We start from the raw sequence: 27,052 nt of genomic DNA on the forward strand, positions 1-27,052 counted from the left end.
TACTTCTACTACTATGGCTAACGCGTTTAGCAATAAAGTAAAGTAATTTACATGGCGTTCCTCGATGACACGCAGGTCATATAAAAGAATAAAGATAACTCCTATGGCTCCTGCCGGTTGTCATACTCATCAACATGCAAGTCGTGATTCCTATTACAATAGCATGAACATCTCATACATCACATATAGATCATTCATCATTCATCACAACTTTGGCCATATCATATCACAAACCACTTGCTGCAAAAACAAGTTAGACGTCCTCTAATTGTTGTTGCAAGTTTTACGTGGCTGAATTAGGGTTCTAGCAAGAACGTCTTCTTACCTACGTTAAAGCCACAACGTGATTTGTCAACTTCTATTTACCCTTCATAAGGACCCTGTTCATCGAATCCGCTCCAACTAAAGTGGGAGAGACAGACACCCGCCAGCCACCTTATGCAACTAGTGCATGTTAGCCGGTGGAACCGGTCTCACGTAAGCGTACGTGTAAGGTTGGTCCGGGCCGCTTCATCCCACAATACCGCTGAAGCAAGAAAAGACTAGTAACGGCAGGAAAGTTGACAAATCTACGCCCACAACAAATTGTGTTCTACTCGCGCAAGAAGAACTACGCATAGACCTAGCTCATGATGCCACTGTTGGGGAACGTAGCAGAAAACAAAAAATTTCCTACTCGTTTCACCAAGATCCATGTAGGAGTTCATCTAGCAACGAGCCATCGGATGCATCTACATACCTTTGTAGATCGCGTGCGGAAGCGTTCAAAGAACGGTGATGATGTAGTCGTACACGACGTGATCCAAATCACCGATGACCAAGCGCCGAACGGACGGCACCTCCGCGTTCAACACACGTACGGGATGGGAGACGTCTCCTCCTTCTTGATCCAGCAAGGGGGGAGGAGAGGTTGATGAAGATCCAGCAGCACGACGGCGTGGTGGTGGATGCAGGGCGTCACAGTAGCAGGGCTTCGCCTATACTACGAGAGGGACACGTAACGGGGAGAGAGGGAGGCGCCAGGGGCTGGGGTATGAAGTCCCTCCTCTCCCCCACTATATATAGGGGTGCCAAGGGGGGGGGGGCGCCGGCCCTAGTAGATGGATCTACTAGGGGGGGCGGCGGCCTAGGGTGGGGGGCTTGCCCCCCAAGCAAGGGGTCGCCCCCTCTAGGGTTTCCCCTCCAACCCTAGCCGCATGGGCCCTTGGGGGGTGGCTCCCCAGCCCACTATGGGCTGGGTTCCCTCCCACTTCAGCCCATGGGGCCCCTCGGGATAGGTGGCCCCACCCGGTGGACCCCCGGGACCCTTCCGGTGGTCCCGGTACAATACCGGTGACCCCGAAACTTGTCCCGATGGCCGAAACAGCACTTCCTATATATAATTCTTTACCTCCGGACCATTCCGGAACTCCTCGTGACGTCCGGGATCTCATCCGGGACCCCGAACAATATTCGGGTTACTGCATATACATATCTTCACAACCCTAGCGTCACCGAACCTTAAGTGTGTAGACCCTACGGGTTCGGGAGGCAAGCAGACATGACCGAGACGACTCTCCGGTCAATAACCAACAGCGGGATCTGGATACCCATGTTGGCTCCCACATGCTCCACGATGATCTCATCGGATGAACCACGATGTCGAGGATTCAATCAACCCCGCATGCAATTCCCTTTGTCAATCGATATGTTACTTGCCCGAGATTCGATCGTCGGTATCCCAATACCTCGTTCAATCTCGTTACCGGCAAGTCACTTTACTCGTGCCATAATGCATGATCCCATGACCAGACACTTGGTCACTTTGAGCTCATTATGATGATGCATTACCGAGTGGGCCCAGTGATACCTCTCTGTCATACGGAGTGACAAATCCCAGTCTTGATCCATGTTAACCCAACAGACACTTTCGGAGATACCCGTAGTCTACCTTTATAGTCACCCAGTTACGTTGTGACGTTTGGTATACCCAAAGAACTCCTACGGTATCCGGGAGTTACATGATCTCATGGTCTAAGGAAAAGATACTCTGACATTGGAAAACTCTAGCAAACGAACTATACGATCTTGTGCTATGTTTAGGATTGGGTCTTGTCCATCACATCATTCTCCTAATGATTTGATCTCGTTATCAATGACATCCAATGTCCATAGTCAGGAAACCATGACTATCTGTTGATCAACGAGCTAGTCAACTAGAGGCTTACTAGGGACATGTTGGTGTCTATTATTCACACATGTATTACGATTTCCGGATAACACAATTATAGCATGAATAAATACAATTATCATGAACAAGGAAATATAATAATAATGCTTTTATTATTGCCTCTAGGGCATATTTCCAACAGGTACTTGATGGCATGGAGATCATTTCCACGAGCCATATGGATATGGAGGATAAAGTCCTCAATCCAGACCCAGGGTCTATGGCCCCATCGTACGCCTCTATGTTCACTGGTTTGAATCCTTCTGGGAATTCGTGATCCTGCACCTCATCGGTGAAACATAGGGGGTGTGCGGCACCCCTATATTTGGATGTATCATGGCGTTCGCACGGTTGTAGTATTCGATTTTGATTGTGTGCCGGAGCGCGCTTCCTAGATCCATAAATGGATCTGGTCATACAGGATTTTTGGCACAAGTCCTCACGTAGATCGTGAGTTGACTTATGTGCGACCTTGTTAGCCGCTCTATCGCGGTTACACGGTGGTTGATCCGGCCGGTTGGCATTTTATTTTTCGGCTGTATGGGCTCTAAGGCCTCATCGTTGAATTCGGGTAATAGCTTATGCTTTGGATAGCTCTTTGTGTGGTAACCTCCACCATACTTTTCTTCATTCTCGAGCACTTTGTTCCACCTGTTGTTGAGCGTATTCTGTTCGGCCTTAAGCCTTTGCTTCTGCTTCTTCAGACTCCTCGCTGTGGCAATAAGCCTTCTACGGAGGTTCTCTTGCTCCAAGTTCGTTTCCGGGATGATGTGTGTATCTTCGTCCGGACTGTTTTCCTCCCCATAGGGGGTTTGATGAGGTTTATGCTTGGCATCGCCGTGTTCAGATGTTGGATCCGTACTATGTTCGCCGTTTGCAGCTTCATCGTGCTCTGCCGCTGGGGGAATGTGGTCGTCGTTTCCTCTGGAGTCGACTGGAGTGTTATTTTCTGTTGCGCTGTTATCGCTGTTTTTGCCAAGGCGGGATTTGGAGCGGCTCCTACGCCGACGCTTTGTTTGCATCTTGGAGGGGTCTTCCTCCGCTATCTCCTCCCGTTCCTCATCATCGTTTTCTTTGGGTGTATCGACCATGCATATGTCATGTGATGAAGTGGCTGTCCAGTGCCCTGTGGGCACTAGTTCCTGTTCCTCTCCTGCATCGTCGTTCATGCCGTCGATGTCTGCGGAGTCGAAATCGAGCATGTCGGTTAGATCGTCGACAGAGGCTACAAAGCGGGTGGTGGGTGGGCAGCGAATTTCTTCGTCGTCCGCATCCCATTCTAGCCGGACATAGTTCAGCCAAGGTTCTCCTGACAAGGAGAGATACTTTAATGAATTTAGCACATTGCCGAAAGGCAAGTGCTGAAAGATAACCGCGGAGGTGAACTCCATGATCGGCGCCCAATCGGATTTGATAGGCACGGATGCAGGCGGCTCGGAGTCCATGGCCGGAGACGAATCCAGTGGTTCGGCAACACGGCTCTCGTAAGGGGTGAAGTCGATATCCGGCTCCATCGCCACTAAGAGTGCGGCCTCCATGGCGGGGTCCATCCCTCCATCGTCGGATGGCGCAATTTTCTCTGGATTGAAGGCCGGAGTAGTTGCAGATGCGATCTCCCGAACACTGTCTGACGGGAGAGTTACGTCATGCTCATCGTGATTGTGCGGTGCACCTGACATGGGCTCAAATCCGTCGAAGATCAAGTCTCCGCGGATGTCGGCAGTGTAGTTTAAGTTTCCGAACCTGACCTGATGGCCAGGGGCGTAGCTCTCGATCTACTCCAGATGGCCAAGCGAATTGGCCCAGAGTGCGAAGCCGCCGAATACGAAAATCTGTCCGGGGAGGAAAACCTCACCCTGGACCGCATCATTATCGATGATCAAAGGGGCCATCGAGCCTTATGGTGAAGGCAGAGTGGAACTCTCAATGAAAGCACCAATGTCGGTGTCAAAACCAGCGGATCTCGGATAGGGGGTCCCGAACTGTGCGTCTAAGGCGGATGGTAACAGGAGGCAGGGGACATGATGTTTACCCAGGTTCGGGCCCTCTCGATGGAGGTAAAACCCTACGTCCTGCTTGATTGATCTTGATGATATGAGTATTACAAGAGTTGATCTACCACGAGATCGTAGAGGCTAAACCCTAGAAGCTAGCCTATGGTATGATTGTCTGTTGTCCTACGGACTAAACCCTCCGGTTTATATAGACACCGGAGGGGCCTAGGGTTACACAGAGTCGGTTACAAGGGAGGAGATCTACGTATCCGTATTTCCAAGCTTGCCTTCCACGCCAAGGAAAGTCCCATCCGGACATGGGACGAAGTATTCAATCTTGTATCTTCATAGTCCAACAGTCCGACCAAAGGATATAGTCCGGCTGTCCGGAGACCCCTAATCCAGGACTCCCTCAGGGACGCTCCTCGGTTCTTCCGAACTGTTCTTCGTCTTCAGTCATCGGTCTTGAAAACTGGTTCAACAAATCTTCCCATCTTCTATCTTGAGGATTGTCAAGCTAAATCTGAAGATCTCACACGTCGGGTATCCGAAGAGCCCTTTAAGTCTTCGGCCTTTATCAATGACTTGTTATTTTTATGCCACACCTCGGGTTTGAAGTTGTTCCCGGGCGGCAGTGTCCTCTTGCGTCCGAGCTCCAATGCCTGACTATATTCGAGGTATCTTTTGCAGACGAGCACCAACGCCAGACCGCTTCTGAGCACCAACGCCAGACCGCTTCTGAGCTCCAACGCCGGAATGTATCCGAGCTCCAACACCGGACTATGTCCAAACTCCAATGCCGGACTATATTCAAGGTATCATAGATCACCTTGGTTCAAAAAAGTTGAAGGAGTTTAGCCGAGCTTAATGCCGGAAATGCCCTCTATGGAGCCAGCCACTTGCATCCGAGCTTTATGCCGGACTGCTTCCGAGGTGGTGCACAACCCCGACTGCGGGCCGATTTTTTGTCAATATTTTTTATTGGTGCAATTTATTCTCTGCCGAGATATAAAGCCAGTAGCCCTCAAGGTGTGTATCGGTCTAAAACCCGTGATGCACCTGAAGGATGACATAAGACCGCTGATCCCAGTAGCCCCTGAGACTCAGGGTGATTCACAAAACCGGCCTGAGGATCAACTCCTAGCTCGGCAGAATACTTCGCGACACAAAAAGCAGTGTGCAAATTCCTCGAGACTTAGGTTGGGTGTGGCCGACGAACCTGAGGATCATAATCTCCATGAAAGCTATATTGCACTTTAAATTTTCTGCATTGCATTGTCAATGCAGTAGCCCTCGAGACACTGGTCGGGTGGCAACACCAGATCAGGGGATCGATACGCCCCTTTCAATATTAGTGAATGATAAGCCCGAAGCCCAGTAGCCCCCGAGCTTTAATGTGGGCACGGGTGGCCAAATTAAGGATCGATATCCAGAGTAAAACCACAAATTATGTGTAATGATTCTATGTATCCAAGTACTTTACATCACTAATGCTCGGATCCACATTGTACAAAACTTTGTTGACCAACCATCGGCTTCAACCTCCTCGGCCAGAAGCCGGGGAGTATTTGTCCTACTTTATAAAGCCGTTATAAGGGCAAAGATTTATGGAAAACAAGGCAATCCGGCCATACGGTTTTACAAACAAAGGTATGCAGAGAGATATGTTATATTACTTAATGTAGGAAACATCTTCCAAGGAAAATAGTCCCGCTGTCGGTTCCTTTCTTTGGGTCATCATGCTTATCATGATCATGAAACCTCACCTCCGATAAATGTGGGAGGAAAATATTGAGGATTTAGTTCGGGGAAAGTTCCCGAACTCTGTGGTATTAATGAACCAAAAAATTTACTTCTGCCGTTGCCGACCAATGTGATCCTTTAAGATCGCTAGCTTTCGGCTTCACCCAGTCTGAGGTACTAACTCGGATGACCCGGTAGTAACAATCACAGAGGTGCTCCATTTACCGCCTAGCCGAACAATCAAGAACGTAGGGGTAAGAACAGGAGCTAGGCAACCCAGCTTGGCAAAAATCTTAAGTCAAGTTGATGCATATTTATGGCTTTATAACGATGATTACGGAAGGCAGCCCTTGTATATGAAATACAAATGACGATGATATGTTTATTTTGACTTTGTTGCAATCGTTTATCAGTTGAAAGTGGCCCATCATCGGCTTCTACCCCTTTGTAGATACTACGTAGGGTGTCAATAACAAGACAACCCTTAGCCGACGTCTCGGTGCCCGAAGGCAGTTGTGTTAGCGGAAACGAGGCAATCAGATATGCGGGCTTTATAACTTTCACTTAGTCATAGGAGCTTTAAACTGGGGAAGCTAGCTATGGGCCCCCGGTTAGTGTTCGGCGACATCCGAGGTCAAGCCGTAAACACTTCGGCCAATGTTATGAACGGCCCGTCATTTAACACAGTCATCGGATCGCTGACCAGTTTACACTTATTGTGACAGTAGTTTTCGGCTTTCTCCACTGAGGTGCTTAACCATGTGAGCTGGAAGCACAATCGCAGTGGTTCTCCCTTTGCACACCTAGCCGAACAAAGCGGAATGTAGGGGAAAAGCACAGGAGCCAGGCAACCCAACTATTTGACCGAAGACACAATTTGAAACTGATGCATATATAGCAATATCCGAGAATGTTTTTGTCGAATCTCTAAAGGTGTCCGGCGTTGCACTGCGAGACTTATGCTAAAAACACACAAATAGTTTCAAAGTGCCATAAGCTTGGAAAACCAAAATGCGTCAGTAAAAACTTGACGTTCGAACAAGATCAAGTGTTCGGTGCCAATCCGAAAATTGGAAAAAAGAAAAAATTGTGCTTCTGCCGTGGTTTAACATGACACACCCGATCTCAACACTTCAAGCGGGCCAGCCTACGGCTTCGAGCTCCTTATCCCAAAGGCGGAGTACTTCTTCGAGGACAGTTTAGCGAACTAAACTCGAGCGGCTTTTTAGAGAGAGGACAGGCTATCCGGCTATTGACCATACACTCGAGTCGAAAAAGGAGCGGTAGAAAAAGACTTTGCAACGACCAAAAAGGAAACACATTTACTATAAAACAACTCATATAAATTTTAAGAGCCCCCAAGTGACTTGGGTAAAAGAATTTTATGTATAATGATTGTATGTACCGATGTACTTATATCATATCTGTGTTCACCCGAACTTTAAACGCGTCTCAACCGACCGTCAGCTTCTCCCTCTTCGGTCAAGGACCGAAAAGTGTCATGTACTCCACCTGTCAAAAGCATCGACGGTGTTTCCGATAACCAGGCAATCAGGCCATAAGGCTATAACAGACAAAGCGCGCTCAGGGAACTTATGTTGTATTACTAACAAAGTGTAAGAAGCATCTTCGAAGAAAATAGTACCTCCACCGATACCTTTCTTCGCTTGCTCATTGTTACTATGAGACTTGTGCAATAGATTTTTTGTACTCATGAGTTCTGTTGTGTGCCGACCATTATTGAAAACAATAAGAGCGCTAGCTTTCGGCTTCACCCAGTCTGAGGTACTAACTCGGATGACCCGGTAGTAACAATCTCAGAGGTGCTCCCTTTACCGCCTAGCCGAACAATTGGGAACATAGGGGTAAGCACATGAGCCAGGCAACCCATCTTGCGAAACACTTAAGTCAACATGGTGCATATTGTGGCGTAATACACGAACAAGGAACGAAGCCGTACAAGTATAATCATATGCAAGAGGAAAGGCTTCCTAAAGGAAGCCCCCAAGTAAGCGGGGTATTTAAATTTTCTTGCAACAAACAATGTTTTGACAAAGAAAGTATTTCGCAAATGACTTTTTGTCAAAAAATCATAATGCTTGGTCGAACCGAACGAAATTTAAAACTAAAGGTTTTTAATCATGGAAACGACTTAGCTGGTTAATGTGATCGGTGTCGATGCATGGTCCGAGCTTACTGCGGGACAAGGTCCCAACCCCCAAGCCGGTCTCGAGGTGGCGGAGCGAAGAGCTCGGCACTCCCAAGTGGTGACATAGCACGGCCAATGCAGGCCGGCAGTGTGACACCGAGTCCTCGGCATGGCTTAATGAAGTAATGACGAAGCCCTCGGTCCAGCCGAGGTGACGTGGTACGTCGGTACGTCGAGGTGACATCGCTGCCCGACCCGTATCCTTTACACTCGATGAGGTAGAGCTCTCTCAGTGATGCTGAAGTCCTTGAGGGAACTGAACATGTCGGTATGGCAATTCGACCAACAAGGTGATCACACGAGCCGATTTATACCGATTGGGACAATGACGTCGGCTTGCCAAAGTGACCATGTGACGTAGTCAAAGTCGACCACCTGCACACATAAAATAGTGTAGTCCAAAAAGGATAATTGCTTTTCGCAAAAATAATTTATTGAAAGAGATGTAGTCTGGCGCCAAAGTCAATGTCGATGCAGGGCATCTGCGTGACGCGGTGAAGGCGTGGCAAAACCTGACTTCACAGGCCGGTCTGAGTTCCGGATGCGGCATTCACCGAACTGTATACGGAAACTGACCGAACCATCATGTGACCGTTGTTAATGCGGCCACCATTTGACAGACCTATGAATAGATGATGAAACAAACCATAGTAATAATTCCTTGGGAAAAATAAACCCAAGCAAGAAGAAAAAAATACTAGGATTAATAGCACCTGGTTTATCTATTGTAGCAATCTGGAGAAAGATTACTCTCAAAATTGGGACTCGATCCGCACACTCATTGCCTGATGGGTGATGAAGCGGTGGCATGGCGATGCTGGCAAAGGTTGGCTTGCCGAGGCAAAGCCCGTGGTCCAGCTAATGTGGTGAAGTTGCTCGGCCGGTGACGTCAAAGTCTCCAAAGTAAGTTGATGAAGAGATGGCGAAGCCCTCGGTTTAGCCGAGGAGATGGAGCAGGTCGGTAAGGAGACATTGCAGCTGCCATGTCAGCCGAGGTGTTGAAGTAGTTCAGCGTGATGGACATTGGCTTGAAGAAGCAACAGTGTGGCCACGCCGACGCAGGTCGTAACTTGTGACGTAGTCAATGCCGGCTTGATGAACTGACCATGCGGCGATGCATGTGTGCCCGCTCCGTGTAGTCCGTGGAGCGGCGATGTTGGTGATGATTTATCCTTGGTGATTCCGAACTCTTGTTCGGTCGCCGTGATGATGATCCGAAGAAGTTGAGCTCGGCTCAAAAAGCAACGACATGTCTAGCGCAGGTCGGCAGTCGAGGATTAATATTGCCGGATTGGTTTGACACCAGCATGATGGTGAAGATTACCTCAGAGGAGGCTTAAAATTTTATGGGAACGTGTGTAAAAACAACGTACAATACCCTAGAAGAAAATTCCTTGAAGAAGGTTGTCCAATATCATGTTCATAAAGAAACATGAATTCGGGTCGGATCCGTATTCGTGCAGGAAACAGATCCGAAAATTGGTCCACTCATCAGAAGGTTCCTGGAGTTTGAACCGTCAGATTGAGCTGAAATTTTGAGGGGTGGTAGATATGGGAATTCCGCAGCCGACGAACGGTTGGATCTTCTAGAGGACCTCCGAGCTGGGCTCTGGAGACCATGCCCTAAACTCGTCCAGATTCCCGTCCAGATTTGACAGGGCTCTGGTATATCATAGATTGCCGGAGATTCCCCTATCAGAACTCGACGAAATTTTGCATAGTTGTTGTAGACTCAATTCCGCACAATTTCGTCAAAGGAATCATCAAAGCGATGCTCGAGGAGGTGGTGGCAGCGGACACAAGTTCGTTGTTCGAAAAAACAGCACGGTCGCCTGAGGGCAATGTTGACGTTGAGCCCCCGAGCTCCATGGATGATTCCTCCATGATCTTGATAGAGATCGGAGTTGATGTTGATGAAGGCCCCTATCCGAACATGACGATCGGAGATGGAGCGCGGTCCTCGGTCGAGCCAAGGGGACCAGTCAAGCCGGCGACGAAGATGCCGACATCGCAGTTGATCTGCGGGCGAGCCATTGATCCTTTGCAGATCACACAGCGGAACTCCCAATGAAAGCACCATTGTTGGTGTCAAAAGCGGCAGATCTCAGGTAGGGGGTCCCAAGTTGTGTATCATGGATCGATGGGTAACAGGAGACAGGGGACACGATGTTTACCCAGGTTCGGACCCCTTGATGGAGGTAAAACCCTACGTCCTGCTCTTGTTTATATTGATGGAGTATCAAGTACAGAGTTGATCTACCTCGAGATCATATGTTGTGGTCTAAAACCTAAGGGTATGATGAATAGTATCATAATAATCTATTGACTAGCCTGTCATCGGCTTATATAGCATACCAGAGGCCTAGGATAACAAGAGTCCTGGTCGAATACGTCGGTGGAGAGGTGTCCTTGTCTTGATCACCAAGTCTTGTGGAATCTTCCTCGTATATGTCATCGGCTGTCCGAACTGGCCCATGAGTAAACGGCCATGGGGGTCCTCGGCCCAATACAACTGACCGGGAGATGATATGGTGAGTACCCCCTAGTCCAGGACACCGTCAGTGTTCAAACAGGCCGGCAAGTTAAATGACGAACATGAGGAGAAATGGTCGCCCAGTGAGGATGACGACGAGGAACCTCGCACACCGAAAACAGGGAGTCGGTAGAAATTTCCCCCCGAAGTCAAAACAGTGAACATGATATACGCACACATATCTCCAAGAGGGAGCGCAAGCGCGCGCTAAGGGACGTCTATGCAATAGAGCCAGTCGCCCCAAAATTCAACCCCTGGTCGGCTTGTTCGATCACCTTCGATCGCAGGGACCATCCGACCAGTATCCGTCATGGAGGTTCGGCCGCATTAGTCCTCGATCCAATCATCGATGGATTCCACCTTACGCGAGTCCTCATGGACGGCGGCAGCAGCCTTAACCTACTCTATCAGGACACAGTCAGCAAGATGGGTATTGATCCGTCAAGAATCAAGCCCACTAAGACTACCTTTAAAGGAATGATACCCGGTGTAGAGGTCCCCTACACGAGCTCAATCACATTAGAAGTGGTCTTCGGCTCGCCGGACAACTTCCGCAGCGAAGACTTGATCTTCGATATCATTCCCTTCCGCAGTGGTTACCACGCACTGCTCGGACAAACCGCGTTCGCTCGTTTCAATGCAGTCCCGCACTACGCCTATCTCAAACTCAAGATGCCCGGACCACACTGAGTTATAACAGTAAATGGAAACATGGAACGCTCCCTTCACACTGAGGAGCACATCGCGGCCCTAGCAGCAGAAATACAGGGTGGCCTAATCAAGCTAGCTATTACGTTGGCGGCCAAGTCCTCGGACACTGTCAAACGAGTCCGGACTACCCCACCATACGACAGTCCAGCTCGTCAGGAGCTCGATTAGCAATTTAGCCTCCATCTCATCCCCTACTGAATTGTGGCATGTGTACCACACGTACATAATTACGCACTAAAATACCATGGGAAAAGATGGAGGCATAATAAGGACAATGTCTGCAATATGACACTTACATTTCCTTTTTCTTCTTTCCTTTTTTTGTTTTTCTTTTCTTTTTATTTCATCCAGGTCCCTCGCAACCCACATCACCCTTTCGACGGTACCAAGGCCTCTTTCCATGGCCTATTATAAAAACACTGGTTGATGATCCTCTCGAAGGACAATACACCAAGGAGAAAAGCAGCATAGACACGTGCCAGAGTACCTAAAGGATCCTTAAAGATCACCTCGTCCGCTTTTAGGACGCATGCATGGTTTCCCCTTGTGTTCGGAATGTAAAATAGCCTTGTTGCTTATTGCACTATTAGTATCAATACATTTTGATGTGTCAATCAGACTATAATGGAAATAGTTTTTAGCGCAAATCTACATGGCGTCGGCTCATCTCTTAACATATGTTTCCCTATTTTTTTCTTCTGATTATCATGTACACCTCGGTATGGCCTAAATTGCCAGGGGCTTTATTAAACTGCGTACATCTTTTAAATATTAAAAAGTCCTAACACTTTAATAGTGCAATTCGGCGTCCCGAATATAGCATTATATGCATCGGCTCTGACTCATGTCTTTGGTCAATAGTTGGGTTGCCCGGCTCCTGTGCTTGCTACCTTACATTCCGTCTGATCGGCTAAGGTAGTAAAGGGAGAACTACTGCGATTGTGTTTCTGGTTCACCTGGACAAACACCTCAGTAGAGAAAGCCAAAAACTGACTGTCATGATGCGGCGAGAGCTGGTCAGCTATTCGGCAACTAAGTACAAATCTCTAGCAATCTTTTCTGCATTATGCGATAGGCCGGCCTCCACCCGGTCGAGCATTCACAGCACCCGAGTTCAGATAATCGAACAATACTAGGGGCTACGCCCGCTCCCCCATTATAAACTCCTATGGCTAAGTGAGGGCGATATAGCCGCATAGTCCGATTGCCTAGTTCTCCGCACTAACACCTCCTTCACGGACCAATACGTTGGGTCAAGTGTGTTTAAGTGTTTGTCCCGAACACCCCTGTACTACCTACGTGGGGGCTGAAGCCAACGACTGGCCAACTCTCAGATATCAAAGACAGCCTCACAGGAGGAGATATTTTAAAAATTAAAATAAACGATATATCATACATAAGCATTGTCTCATGACACATGATTGGACAACATAAATAAATTCATTGAAAAATAATGTCCTTCGAACATTGACCCTCTATAATGCGGGCTCCTTTCAAGACATCATAAAAGTAACGCTTCGGCGTGCGATGCTCTTTTCCAATGGGCGGTCCCTCGGTTGCAAGCTTGATGGCGTCCATCTTCGCCCATTACACCTTGACACGGACGAAGGCCATCCGCGCACCTTCAATACAGGCCGACTGCTTCACGGCATCAAGCCGAGGGCAGGCGCTGACCAGCTGCTTGACGAGACCGAAGTAGCTACTGGGCATGGGTTCAGCGGGCCAAAGACAGATTATCAAATCCCTCATGGCCAATTCAGCCACCCTATGCAGTTCAGTCCATTGCTTCAGCTGATTGCTGAGGGGCGGATGCTCTGGTGCAAGGTACTGCAACCAGAACAGCTTCCCCATTGAGCTCCCCTCTTCGGCCCAGAAGAACTCCGCGGCATCAGCAACACTCCGGGGCAGGTCCGCAAACACTCATGGAGAACTCCAAATTCGGGTTAGAAAGATATACCTTTTCTTCACAAATTTGCTCTGCATGTTAAAGGCCTTACCTGCCGCAATTTGCTTTGCCTCTTGGATCTCCCGGACAGCGCTTTGGGCTTCGGCTCGGACTTCTTGCGTGCTTTGGAGAGCCTTAGCAAGTTCGGAGTTATGCTCCGAACTCTTGCGCTCTAAGGATTCACATTTGCCTATGGCATCCTTGAGCTCCTGCTTGACTTCGTCCACTCGCGATTCATGTTTAAGGCGGGAGGCTCACTCCTCCTCCGTCTCCTTCCTGGCCTCGGCCAGCGCACTCTTGAGGGCCTCGACCTCAGATGTGTCAGCTGCAAACATAATTATGAAACTCATTGAGATACTACATCATAGCTGGCATCGTTTCAAGACGTGCTTCGATTATACCTTGCTTTTCTTCTAGCTTCTGCCTTAGCTCGGATGCTTCGGCGGCATGGGAAGCTGACGCCTCCTTCGCAGCTTGCTTGTTCAAATAGATGTGTGCATAAGTCTCCTGCATGAGTTAGTAGATCCTCTGTTCGGTTTTCTTTTCGAACACCGAACAGAGTTTTAGGGGCTACTATCTATATGCAGGCATTCTTCTAAAAGACACTGTAAAACACATACCTCAAAGCCCCTTAAAAGGCTGGTTTAGGCTTCGCTCAGTCCGCTTTTTGCGGACTGGACCTTTTCAATCACCATACCCATAAGGGTACAATGTTCTTCCACAATGGTGGCGCTTTGAAGCGCTCTCACCAAAGTGTCCGGCGCCTCCGCACTGACAGAGGTCACTAGTATAGTAGGCGCGCCCCCTTCTCGCGAAGAGGGTTGCTCCCCTGACTCTGGAACCGTGTGGGTTTCCGGAATGACATTTGGTTGGGGGCCAAAGTGGACATGGCCCCCGTCTCCTGTCTCCATGGGGGTCGGTTCCCCCATGTTCTTGGCAGTTGTCGGTGTCAAAACCGGCGGATCTCGGGTAGGGGGTCCCAAACTGTGCGTCTAGGATCAATGGTAACAGGAGACAGGGCACACAATGTTTACCCAGGTTCAGGCCCTCTCTATGGAGGTAAAACCCTACGTCCTGCTTGATTGATATTGATGAATATGAGTGTTACAAAAGTGGATCTACCACGAGATCGTAATGGACAAACCCTAGAAGTCTAGCCTATGTGGGTATGGTAATGAATATATGTGGTGTCCTTTTCGGACTATCCCCTTCGGTTTATATAGACACCGAGGGGATATAGGGTTTACATGGAGTCGGTTACATAAGAAGGAATCTTCGGTCGCCAAGCTTGCCTTCCACGCCAAGTAGAGTCCAATCCGGACATGGTGTAGTCTTCGGCCTTCATGTCTTCACAGCCCATCAATCCGGCCCATAGATAACAGGTCGGACGCCCGAGGACCCCTTAGTCTAGGACTCCCTCAGTAGCCCCTGAACCTGGCTTCAATGAAGAGGAGTCCGGCATGCCGATTGTCTTCGGAATTGCAAGGCGGGTTCCCCTTTCTCCGAACTCCAAGATAGTCTTCGGATGCAATGATGGTATCTGGACCTGTCACACACACAACCGCAAAGAGAATATAATATTTGCACGAATCTAATCTGTTGATAGCTTTTTTCCAACATGACATCACGTCTATCTGGTTATAATTTTGAACCGTTTTTCTTCAGCCAATCCACGCTACAAGGCGTGGTTGCTACCGGCACGTCTTGTCAAAACAGAGATCGTGTCCCCTTATTGTGGGATTCTCATCAATGCGGGCATGGGTAACTCAACCGTGTTGTTTATACAGTCCTAGGGAACATGCGAATCCTCAGGCAAGTGAGGAGGCGTTTAATATTTACTGCCTTTATAAGGGGATAAGGATTCCCTCTTCCTTTCCTCACATTCTTTCTCTGCCTCCGCCTTTTCGATCTCAAGCACCAACGCCCAAGCTCTCATCTCCTTTCCACTCAAGCAACCATGTCCGGATCTGGTGGTCAGGGCAAGTGGATGGTCTCCTCCGTCAAGGAGGAGGACATTACTAAGCTCCGAGCGGCCGGATATTTGGCGACGGAGATCGCCCATCGTCTGCCAGCCAAGGGATAAGTTGTCCCCACGCCGGAGCCCACGGAGAGGGTGGTATTCATCCCCCATTTCTTCCACAGGCTAGGGTTTCCAGTCCACCCTTTCGTCCGCGGGATGATGTATTACTACCGGATAGATTTCCATGATTTGTCCCCAAATTCCTTCCTCAACATCTTGGTGTTCATCGTTGTGTACGAGGCTTTCCTCCGCATCCATCCCCAGTTCGGGCTGTGGCTCAAAGTCTTCAACATGAAGCCGAAGGTGGTGGAGGGACAGCACACGGAGTGCGGAGGGGCCATGGTGAGCAAGCTATCCAACATCTCATGGCCCGAAGTCACCTTTGTTGATACAGTAAAGGAATGGCAGAAGCAATGGTTCTATATTACAGAGCCTCGCGGCACCACCTGGGCCGCTACTGCTGAATTCCGCTCCAGCGCTCCCATGCGACTCACCTCTTGGGTCGAGAAGAGTCCAGACTGGTGTGCACCCGACGAGCTGATAGCGCTGCAAATGCGCGTTCAAAGCATGGTGACCAAGGACATCAAGCTCGTCGACGTTATCCAGGTGATGCTAATCCGCCGGATTCTTTCGTCCCAGCGCCACAGCCACCCTTTATGGGAATTCAATTCGAAGAAGCACCGGACCCTGAAAAGGCTCTTCGATACTTCGCATGAAGGGGCCTAGAAGTTGCTCTTTGTCGGTGTCAAAACCGGCGGATCTCGGGTAGGGGGTCCCGAACTGTGCGTCTAGGCCGGATGGTAACAGGAGGCAGGGGACACGATGTTTTACCCAGGTTCGGGCCCTCTTGATGGAGGTAAAACCCTACGTTCTGCTTGATTAATATTGATGATATGGGTAGTACAAGAGTAGATCTACCATGAGATCAGAGAGGCTAAACCCTAGAAGCTAGCCTTTGGTATGATTGTATGTTATGGTTGTTGTCCTACGGACTAAAACCCTTCGGTTTATATAGACACCAGAGAGGGTTAGGGTTACACAAGGTCGGTTACAAAGGAGGAGATATCCATATCCGTATTGCCTAGCTTGCCTTCCACGCCAAGTAGAGTCCCATCCGGACACGAGACGAAGTCTTCAATCTTGTATCTTCATAGTCTAACAGTCCGGCCAATGGAGATAGTCCGGCTGTCCGGAGACCCCCTAATCCAGGACTCCCTCAGTAGCCCCCGAACCAGGCTTCAATGACGATGAGTCCGGCGCGCAGTATTGTCTTCGGCATTGCAAGGCGGGTTCCTCTCCTAATTCTGTGTACATGTCGAAATAATGTCCGGTTTCTTGTGAATGTTGCACTCCTTGGGTTCCATGCTCAATAATGACCACTTTCCACATGTCGAGCGAATGTGAAGAGCCAGGGTGTTTTCACATTTACCCCCCTAGCTGTGTGAATGAGCCACCTATTTAAAAAGGCGAGGATTCAGATCCAAATCACACCATCCTCCCTTGGCGAGCCTTCATCGGAGCGCACCCGACAGAGATCCATTCCATCATGGCCGGTCGACGCAGCTCCTCCTCTCGCACCCCTAGCTCCAAGCCTGGAGATTGGGAGAGATGTTCCATCCTGCATAGCAAATTAGTGATGCTGGTCCCGGTTCGAGCCGGGCTTGCCACCTATAATGGCGGAGAGCAAGCGGAGAGCCTTCCCAATCCCTCCAAGGGAGAGCGGGTTTGCCTTGTCCCTTATTTGGTAAGAGGGCTCGGATTCCCAATTCATCCGTTTCTCCAGGGGCTCCTGGAGTTCTACGGCCTCCAGTTGCACAATCTTACGCCTGCCTCCCTGCTGCATATCGCGGGATTTGTAGCCCTTTGCGAGTTGTGTTTGGGCTGTGAAGCTCATTTCGCTTTGTGGAAGAAACTGTTCTGCCTTGTGCCCCGTTCTCAGAAGGGGTCAATGTATCAAGTGGGCGGAGCCGAGGTGTGGCGTATTGCTGGGACCGGATACCTGTCCGGGACCCCAAAGAAGACGTCCGAAGACTGGCCTTCAGAATGGTTTTATATAGAAGACGTCCCCCTTCCGGATCCTATTCGGATCGGCCTTCCTAAGTTTGATAACACGCATGCCTTCTTTTCAGGAAAAAGAGCACTCGCCGGACTATACCCGGAGAGGCTACCAATCGCGCCTCCACAAGCCAGGCTCCAAGGCCGGATTCGGAGGCGGGAACGAATACAAGGCGTGCGCCGGGTGCTCCTCCGACAAAGGATGAGGATAAACTGTCTGCCACCCATTCCGAGGTGGAAAGTTCCATGAACCACAGGCGTCGCCGGACTGTTCTTCGTGACGCTTGTTTCTCCCAAGAGGCATTGGATGCCTTCAACTCGGGAGATGCTCACCTCCGTGCTGCTTAAAATGGTCTAGCCAGAGCCACGGAGCAGTATGTAAAAGACATACGGGTGAGAAAAATTGATGATTATATATATCAGTAGCCCCTGGGACTTGAAACAGTTAGGATAACTGATTTAAGGATCATTTGTTATGCAGGTTCTTACAGAAAAGAATACTCAACTGTCCGAGGAGCTGGAAGAGTGCAAAGCCCAACTTCAGGCCGCACTGGCCGTAGCAAGGGAGCCCAAAGAGACCCCCTCTGGTAACATATCTTTTGAATGATAAGCATCATATACAATGCGGCGTATATGCGGATCTGACGATAAAATTGCAGATGACGCTTGAGTGAATCCGGATAAGCAATAGCTCATGCGCCAGCTAAAGGCCGGTGAGAACGTGCTTATGAGGGTGAGGCAGGAGAAAAATGATCTCCAAGATGCCAACACCAAGCTGGGCGTGGAACTGCAAGATGTTCGCGCCCAACTGTCGGACTCTGTTAAGGAAAATCGGCGGCTTTGACTCGGCATATTTAGTAAGTGCTTGAACGAACTTTGAAAAAGAGTTCGGCGAGGAAGCTGGCTGACAGAGTTATGTCTGTAGGTATGTTAACAGGTCGTCCTGCTAAGGAAATGCCCGGTTCCACGGGTGACCTTCTTCCCGAGCTCTCACAACTGCACAAACGAGTTCGGCAGGTGATGCAAGGCGTCGCCCAGGCCTTGTGGCCATCCGTTTGCATACCCGAAGGCCTTGGAGAGCTTGCAGAAAAGCTAAAGGGAGTGCGGCGGCGCTTCCTATTATGGAAGATATCGGCCTGCCGTCAGTGCGGCAGGGAAGCCTGGGCGATGGTGAAGACACGTTACACGAAGGCTGACCCGAACCACATGGCCTAAGTCGGACCTATGGGGCCCGATGGGAAGGAGATCCCTGTGAGCTTAGTGTACGGCCAAGTAGAATTGGCCGCAAAGTATTCCCAACAGGACTGTAGACTAGACAGCCTATTGGATGGTATTGAAGAGGAATTCAACAAGTCAAATTGACTATGTAATTTTAAAGTGACATGTATAATGCCTTCTAGCCGGATTGTAGATCGTTTGTCGTGGCGGACCTTTTCGCCTCAACCTCGGGACCCGACAGTCCGGAGTGTATCCGAATACCCTCTCGGTTATGTAAGAACCGGGGCATGCGTCGAGACCAGGCGTAGGGGTCATTAGTGCTTTATCAGACAAGTGCCCAACTAGTTATGTTATATTACATGGGTAGTAAGAAACATCTTCTAGAGAGAATAGTTCCGTTAAGGGTTCCTTTCCCTGGGTAAGCATGCCCTAAAGTGCATGTCCGGACTGCATTAAGAAGCACGGAAAAATCATCTAGGGGCAGATATGGATAATAAAATCATCTTTTGTTCACTGACCGAATATTCCCTTAAGAACGTAGCTTTCGGCTTCACCCAGTCTGAGGTACACGTCCAGCTGACCCGGCGGTAACAATCACAGAGGTGCTCCCCTTATGCCCTAGCCGAATTAACGGGAACGTAGGGCATAAATACAAGAGCCAGGCAACCCAGCTTGGCCAAAACTTAAGTCATATCGATGCATATAATGGTGAAAAAAGGTACATGCGAAAGTATAACACATGTGTTGGGCGTGAGGCCCAGGTAAATAACTTAAGCTTCTGTGAAAGAATCCCCCAGGTATGAACAGTGCGTCTAGCGCATCTGTGATGTATGAGTGAGGCGCAAGGTGACCCTTGAAGGCCTAGAGAAATAAAAGAAAAAAAGCGAAACAGGACAGATGATGCATATGCAGAAAAATGGACAAGAGTGAGGGGACTAACATAAAGTCCGGTGCTAGGCGTAGAATCTTCCGAGCCTGGCTGCGTTCCATGGGTTCGGCTCGAGTAGACTAGTTGATGCATCCCGCAGTCGGTACACTCCACCGGTCAGAACTTGGTCGATAATGAAGGGACCTTCCCATTTGGGCTCGAGCTTGTTCTTTTTCGTATCTGGCAGCCGTAGAACTAGTTCGCCAACGTTATAAGTTTTGGCCCGTACTTCTCTGCTTTGGTATCTGCGAGCCTGTTGCTGGTAAAATGCGGAACGGGCTTTGGCTACATCGCGCTCTTCCTCCAAGGTGTCCAGACTGTCCTGCCGATCGAGCTCAACTTCTCTTTCTTCGTACATGCGCACTCGAGGTGAGTCATGAATTATGTCACAGGGCAGGACTGCCTCTGCGCCGTACACCATATAAAACGGTGTGTATCCGGTACTACGATTCGGCGTGGTCCACAGCCCCCAGAGTACGGAGTCGAGCTCCTCTACCCAGTGTGTGTCAGACTCCGTTAAGGAGCGCACTAATCTGGGTTTAATGCCGCTCATTATAAGACCATTTGCTCGTTCGACTTGACCGTTGGTTTGTGGGTGATAGACTGAAGCATCATCGAGCTTGATGCCCATTTTGCTGCACCAGAGTTTTACCTCGTCGGCCGTGAAGTTCGTACCATTATCAGTGATGATGCTCTGGGGGGCGCCGTAACGGTGTACAACCCCGGATATGAAATCTATCACCGGCCCGGATTCGGCTGTTTTAACCGGTTTAGCCTCTATCCATTTGGTGAATTTATCCACCATGACCAATAAGTATTTTTTCTTGTGGGTTCCCCCTTTAAGGAGTCCAACCATGTCAAGCCCCCAGACCGCGAAGGGCCATGTAATGGGGATTGTTCGGAGGGCGGTGGGTGGCATGTGGCTTTGATTTGCAAAGAGCAGGCAACCGGTGCAACGTTGGACCAAGTCCTGTGCATTTGCCCGGGCCGTTGGCCAATAGAATCTTGTACGGAAGGCCTTGCTTACAAGAGCTCGGGCTGTGGCGTGATGACCGCCGAGTCCGGCATGAATTTCTACCAAAAGGTTCCGCCCTTCCTCTTCGGAGATGCACCTTTGAAGGACTCCGGTAGCGCTTTTTTTGTACAATTCTCCCTCATGGACCCTGTAGGCCTTGGATCGCCGCACTATGCAGCGTGCCTCATTTTGGTCCTCCGGAAGTTACTTCCTAGTTAGGTAGGCCAGGAATGGTTCTGTCCATGGGGCAATAATGGCCATTATTTCGTGGGCTGAATGTGTTATTTCGGTGGCGGAGCCTCCGATTGTGTCAGAGAGTTCGGTATCGGGTATTTTGGCCGGGTCCGGACTGTTGTTACCGGTGTCCCCTTCCCATGCTATAGATGGCTTGAAGAACCGTTCCAGAAATATGTTGGGAGGGACCGCGTCGCGTTTTGCGCCGATGCGGGCGAGGATATCCGCCGCCTGATTGTTTTCCCGAGCCACATGGTGAAATTCGAGCCCCTTGAACCGAGCTGACATTTTTAGGATGGCATTGCAATAAGCTGCCATTTTTGGATCCTTGGCATCGAAGTCTCCATTTATCTGGGATATCGCAAGGTTCAAATCCCCGCGCACCTCTAGGCGTTGAATGCCCATGGATACTGCCATCCGGAGACCATGTAGAAGGGCCTCATATTCGGCTGCGTTGTTGGAGTCCGTATACATTATCTGTAGGACGTATTGAACGGTATCTCCTATTGGGGATTTCAAAACGATGCCAGCCCCCAGACCAGCCAACATTTTCGAGCCGTCGCAGTGCATGATCCAGTTTGAATATGTGACGTACTCTTTAGGGAGTTCGGCTTTCGTCCACTCAGCGATGAAGTCAGCCAAAACTTGTGACTTAATAGCTCACCGTGGCTTGTAAGTTATGTCGAACGGGAGGAGCTCAATGGCCCATTTGGCAATCCGGCCCGTCGCGTCACGGTTGTTTATAATATCGTTAAGTGGTACTTCCGAGGCTACCGTTATCGAACACTCTTGAAAGTAGTGTCGCAGCTTCTGGGATGCCATAAATACTGCGTACGCTATCTTTTGATAATGCGGGTACCGTGATTTGCATGGAGTAAGGACAGTGGACACATAGTAAACCGGCTTTTCAAGGGGGAATTTGTGTCCGTCCACTTCTCGCTCGACGACGAGCACTGCGCTTACTACTTGATGAGTTGCCGCAATGTATAATAGCATTAGTTCGCCAATGTTTGGCGCGGCCAGGACTGGGTTTGTTGCCAATATGGCTTTTATTTCGTTGAGTCCGGCCGAGGCGGCATCCGTCCACTTGAAGTGTTCGGTGCGCCGGAGGAGGCGATAAAGGGGTAATGCCTTTTCTCCCAAGCGGGAGATAAAGCGGCTTAGAGCGGCCACATATCCAGTCAGTTTTTGTATTTGTTTGAGGTCTGTTGGTGTAGCCAACTATGAGAACGCTCGGATTTTGGCCTGATTAGCTTAAATACCTCTACTGGAGACAATTTATCCCAGGAGCTTTCCGGCTGGTACGCCGAAAACGCATTTTTCCGAATTGAGCTTGATGTCATATGTTCGGAGGTAGTCGAATGTGAGCCTCAAGTCTTCTACTAGAGTTTCGACATGCTTGGTTTTAATGACCACGTCATCCAGGTATGCCTCCACTGTTTTGCCGATCTGGTTTGCCAGACATGTCTGAATCGTTCGCTGATATGTTGCGCCGGTGTTTTTGAGCCCGAAGGGCATTGTGTTGAAGCAGAATGGGCCGTATGGTGTGATGAATTCCGTTGCGGCTTGGTCTGGCTCTGCCATTTTAATTTGATGGTAGCCGGAGTATGCGTTGAGGAAAGACAATGAATCGTATCCTACGGTAGCATCGATGATTTGATCGATGCGGGGGAGGGGGAAGGGATCCTTTGGGCAGGCCTTGTTAAGGTCCTTAAAATCAACGCACAAGCGCCAGGATTTGTCCTTCTTTGGTACCATCACCAGGTTTGCTAGCCAGTCCGGATGTTTTATGTCTCTGATGAATCCGGCCTCCAATAGCTTGGCTAGTTCCTCTCCCATGGCTTGTCTCTTAGGCTCGGAGAAATGTCGAAGAGCCTGCTTGACCGGCTTGAATCCTTTTAGGATATTTAGGCTGTGCTCATCCAGTCTGCGTGAGATTCCTGGCATGTCTGGAGGGTGCCAGGCAAAAATGTCCTAGTTCTCGCGTAGGAACTCTCGCAGTGCGGAGTCGACATCAGGATTTAATTGTGCCCCGATGGAAGCTGCTTTTGTAGGGTCCATCGGATGGTGTTGGAATTTGACTATTTCGTCCATTGGTTTAGAGGTGGACTTGGATCTTTTATCTAGTATCACATCGTCCCTGTTCACCATGGAGCGCAGCGCAGTTAGTTCCTCAGCTGCTAGGGCTTCGGATAGTGCCTCGAGGGCCAGTGCGGCTGTCTTATTTTCGGCGTGGAGTGCTATGTCCGGATCACTAGCAAGAGTGATGATTCCGTTGGGCCCATGCATTTTGAGCTTCATGTACCCGTAATGGGGTATGGCTTGGAAGATTGTAAATGCCTCGCGCCCTAGTAGAGTGTGGTATCCGCTGCTGAACGGGGCCACTTGGAATGTAATTTCTTCGGACCTGTAATTATCCGCGTGCCGAATACCACATCTAGTGTGATTTTCCCAGCACAGCGTGCTTCCCGACTAGGGATGATTCCTCTAAAGGTTGTGCTACTTTGCTCAATGTGGCTCCTGTCTATTTCCATCTTTTGAAGAGTTTCCTCATAGATGAGGTTTAATCCGCTGCCGCCGTCCATGAGTACCTTGGTTAGTCGAAAGCCGTCCACCATTGGACTGAGGACCAGTGCAGCTGGTGCTCGGGCTGTTCGGAATTTGGGTTCGTCACTGGCATTCAAGGTAATAGCCGTGTCACTCCAAGGATTTTTTCTACTACGTGGCAGATTTTGGCCATGCTGCGGAGTGTTCGCTTGAGTCTATTATTTGACGCGAAGGTCTCAAAGACCGTTGACACCGTATTGTTGTCCATGGTATGGTGCTCTGTGGTTTTTGGGAGGAGTAGATCCTCACCACTTTTGGCCACCTGCCGGAGTATCCAACATGCTCTAAGGCTGTGCGTTGGTATTGCATCCGCTGTACTATGAATTTTGCAGGGTCCGTTGAGCCATCCCTCCAGTACGGTTCCTTGCCCCGTAGAGGGCTTTTGCTTTTTGGTAGTTAACCCAGGTGTATTGTGATAATGCACCCTTTTATTTCGGACTGGGTTTGTATTCAGGGCCAGATTATCCCAAAATTCTATTTCGGTTTTCCAGGCGCTTTCCATCGCACAGTACTTTCGTACTATGGACACCAAGTCGGCAAAGCGTGTAATTTCGCGACGACTTATGGCGTTGAGGATTCCCTTGTCCGTGCAATTATTGCAGAAGAATGAAATTGCGTCTTCCTCGCGGCAGTCCTTTATCCTGTTCATGACCAGGAGGAATCTGGCCCAGTAATGGTGTACTGTTTCTTCGGGCTCTTGCCTAATTTGGGATAGATCACGTATGTTTGGGTGGGTGGGTGGAATTGAATCCGAATCCTCACCCAATCTCAGACTCAGGGGCCAAGGAGTTTCCGAACTCGAAAGTTGGATTCTTGGATGTTTTCCGATAAATCTAGCCCGCTGCCTGATTCTAGGTTCAGGCCTTGAGTGACGTCCTCCCCTCCGCGGGTATCCGGCTTGGAGGGATCAGGAATCCGGACATAGCTAGTCCTTAAAATAGATGAAGGGTTGCCGAATTGTTCCTCCACCACTGCAATGTGATGGGTGACCTGGGGAGAGTTGGTCTTTCTCAGATCGGGTTTAGGCCCAATCTGATCGTAGTCTGTAGTGACTCCTAGGGCGGCGATGCGATCTAAGAGCTCGTTTAGGGAAGAGAGCTCCATTGGATCTAACTGCTCGGCGAGTTCCGAGTTGACGTGAAGATTGCTTTCGATGACCCGAGAAGTCATCGTTGGCGCAGCGGCCGAACAGGCGGTCATAAGAAAACCACCTAGCCGGAGAGTTTGGCCGATAGCCAAAGCTCCCTCAGCGATAATGCCGTCTTTAAAGACGGGATGAGACATCCTTCCTGGTGGCGACGACACAGAGGAACTCTCAATGAAAGCACCAATGTCGGTGTCAAAACCGGCGGATCTCGGGTAGGGGGTCCCGAACTGTGCGTCTAGGCCGGATGGTAACAGGAGGCAGGGGACACAATGTTTTACCCAGGTTCGGGCCCTCTTGATGGAGGTAAAACCCTACGTTCTGCTTGATTAATATTGATGATATGGGTAGTACAAGAGTAGATCTACCATGAGATCAGAGAGGCTAAACCCTAGAAGCTAGCCTTTGGTATGATTGTATGTTATGGTTGTTGTCCTACGGACTAAAACCCTTCGGTTTATATAGACACCAGAGAGGGTTAGGGTTACACAAGGTCGGTTACAAAGGAGGAGATATCCATATCCGTATTGCCTAGCTTGCCTTCCACGCCAAGTAGAGTCCCATCCGGACACGAGACGAAGTCTTCAATCTTGTATCTTCATAGTCTAACAGTCCGGCCAATGGAGATAGTCCGGCTGTCCGGAGACCCCCTAATCCAGGACTCCCTCACTCTTTAAAGGCAACGAGAGGCCACCGGCCATGGACTCAGACCGTGGTCATAATTGTAACTGCCCCACGAGCGAGGTATGTTACTTTTGATGTACTCCCAACTTAAATGTTTCGAGGATGATGTCTGAGACTTTAGTATTGCTTCCTCAGGACTGGGTGGAGAGGGCGAAGCGGATCCAGTGTCCGGCTCCATTGCCCGAAGAACCAGTCATCCCACGCCTGGCGAAGATGCTGGTGCCGGTGCCATATACGGTGCCGTAGAAGAAGGCTAAGAAGAAATCCAAGGGGGCCAAGAGTGGCCCCCGTCGCAAGGGCACTTCGGACGCGGCATCCGAAGACGGCAAGGCCCATTCCTCTGTCCCTCAGGACAACAATGAGGAAGAGGATGAGGAGGAGGAAAACAACCCTCCTCCCGAGGAGAAGAAAAGGGTGGCCTCGGCGCACCTGGAGGTGAAAGCGCCCAAAAAGGGGAAGGGTGCCCCAGCGGTCAACACCGAGTTAGACGTTGACAGTAGTCCGGAACGTTACCCCCGTACTAGGCCCCAGGCCGCATCGTAAGTGACATGGCTTATTCATGCGCATATCAGCCCTTTCTTTTTATTATTCTAACCTGGTTAATCCACATTATTGCAGTCCGGCCTGCGACCTTATCCAGTGATCCTCATCTGGAGGTTCGTTGGCTCCGTCAGAGATGGCGAGCATGTCGCCACCGCCTGCTTACTCCTCCGGGGCCAGGGACGACACCGAAGTGTTATCCCGGAGGACCGCTCCGAGGGGAGGAGCCCAGGACGTTGTCCGGGAGGCGCCACAAGCCGGGACCTCCGCTGACGGACACACGGGCCATCAATCCCCATGGAGACTGGTGAAGAGGGCCGTATCGAGTTCGGCCCTCAGCCGAATATTATTCTGGAGACCAATATGGCTCCGGAATCGGGCGAGCAGCCCCCTTTGAAGGAGGGGGGTGAGTCGCCTCCACCGGTGGCTCCTGTCCATCCAGGAGCGCCAGATGACCTGATGGGGGCGCTACGAAGCCCCTCCGTCGTCCACGAGCACCGTATCCTTATGGGTGCGGTGATTGAGAAGGTTCGGGCCGCCAAGAGCGGACTGAATGAAGCCTGCAGCAATTTGTTAACAGGTTTTGAGGTAAGAAAGAGAAAAAAACCGTATAGTCTGTAGCCCCTGAGACGCTGTCCGGTGTTCGGCGAGGAGAACCAGATAGGGGATCAATCCTTAATTATAAGAGGTTGACTGAATATGTATCGATAAGCAGGCGTCCCTGTTGGCCGCGACCTCACATGCTGCCGAGGTTTCCGAGCTGAAGCGGAGGCTAGAGTGGACCGAGAACGAGCTCGGTGAGGTTAAGGTTCAGCTCTAGGAGAAGCAAGGTGAGGAACGACTTGCTATATGTTCGGGAAGGGATAAACGCTATATATTGACAGCGGTATTGTGATATGTGCAGAAGCCGCGACCGAAGTCGAGGCCCTGAGGAAGACCTTGGGCGAGGCCAAGGAGCAGGCTGTCCAGCAGCAAGCCGCCCGTAAGAAGCTAAGTGCCCTGGTCAAAGAAGTCCACCAGGAGCTCCAAGATGCGCTGAAAAAATGTGAGGCCTTGGAGCATGATGCGTCAGTTCGAGGGACCGAACTCGCCAAGGCTCGTCAAAGCATGGAGACCGCACAGAATGAGGCCCAGGCCGCTCTCCAGGAGATCCAGGAGGCCAAGAAGATCACAACGGGTAAGGCATTTAAGATGCAAAGCAAGTATGCGAAGAAGCAATACCTTTTACTACCCCGGGTTCGGAGTTCCCCAGGGGCTTCTGCG

This window comes from Triticum urartu, chromosome 5A (genome assembly GCF_056163025.1).
Source record: "Triticum urartu cultivar PI428250 chromosome 5A, HENAU_Tu73, whole genome shotgun sequence".
Taxonomy (NCBI): Eukaryota; Viridiplantae; Streptophyta; class Magnoliopsida; order Poales; family Poaceae; genus Triticum; species Triticum urartu.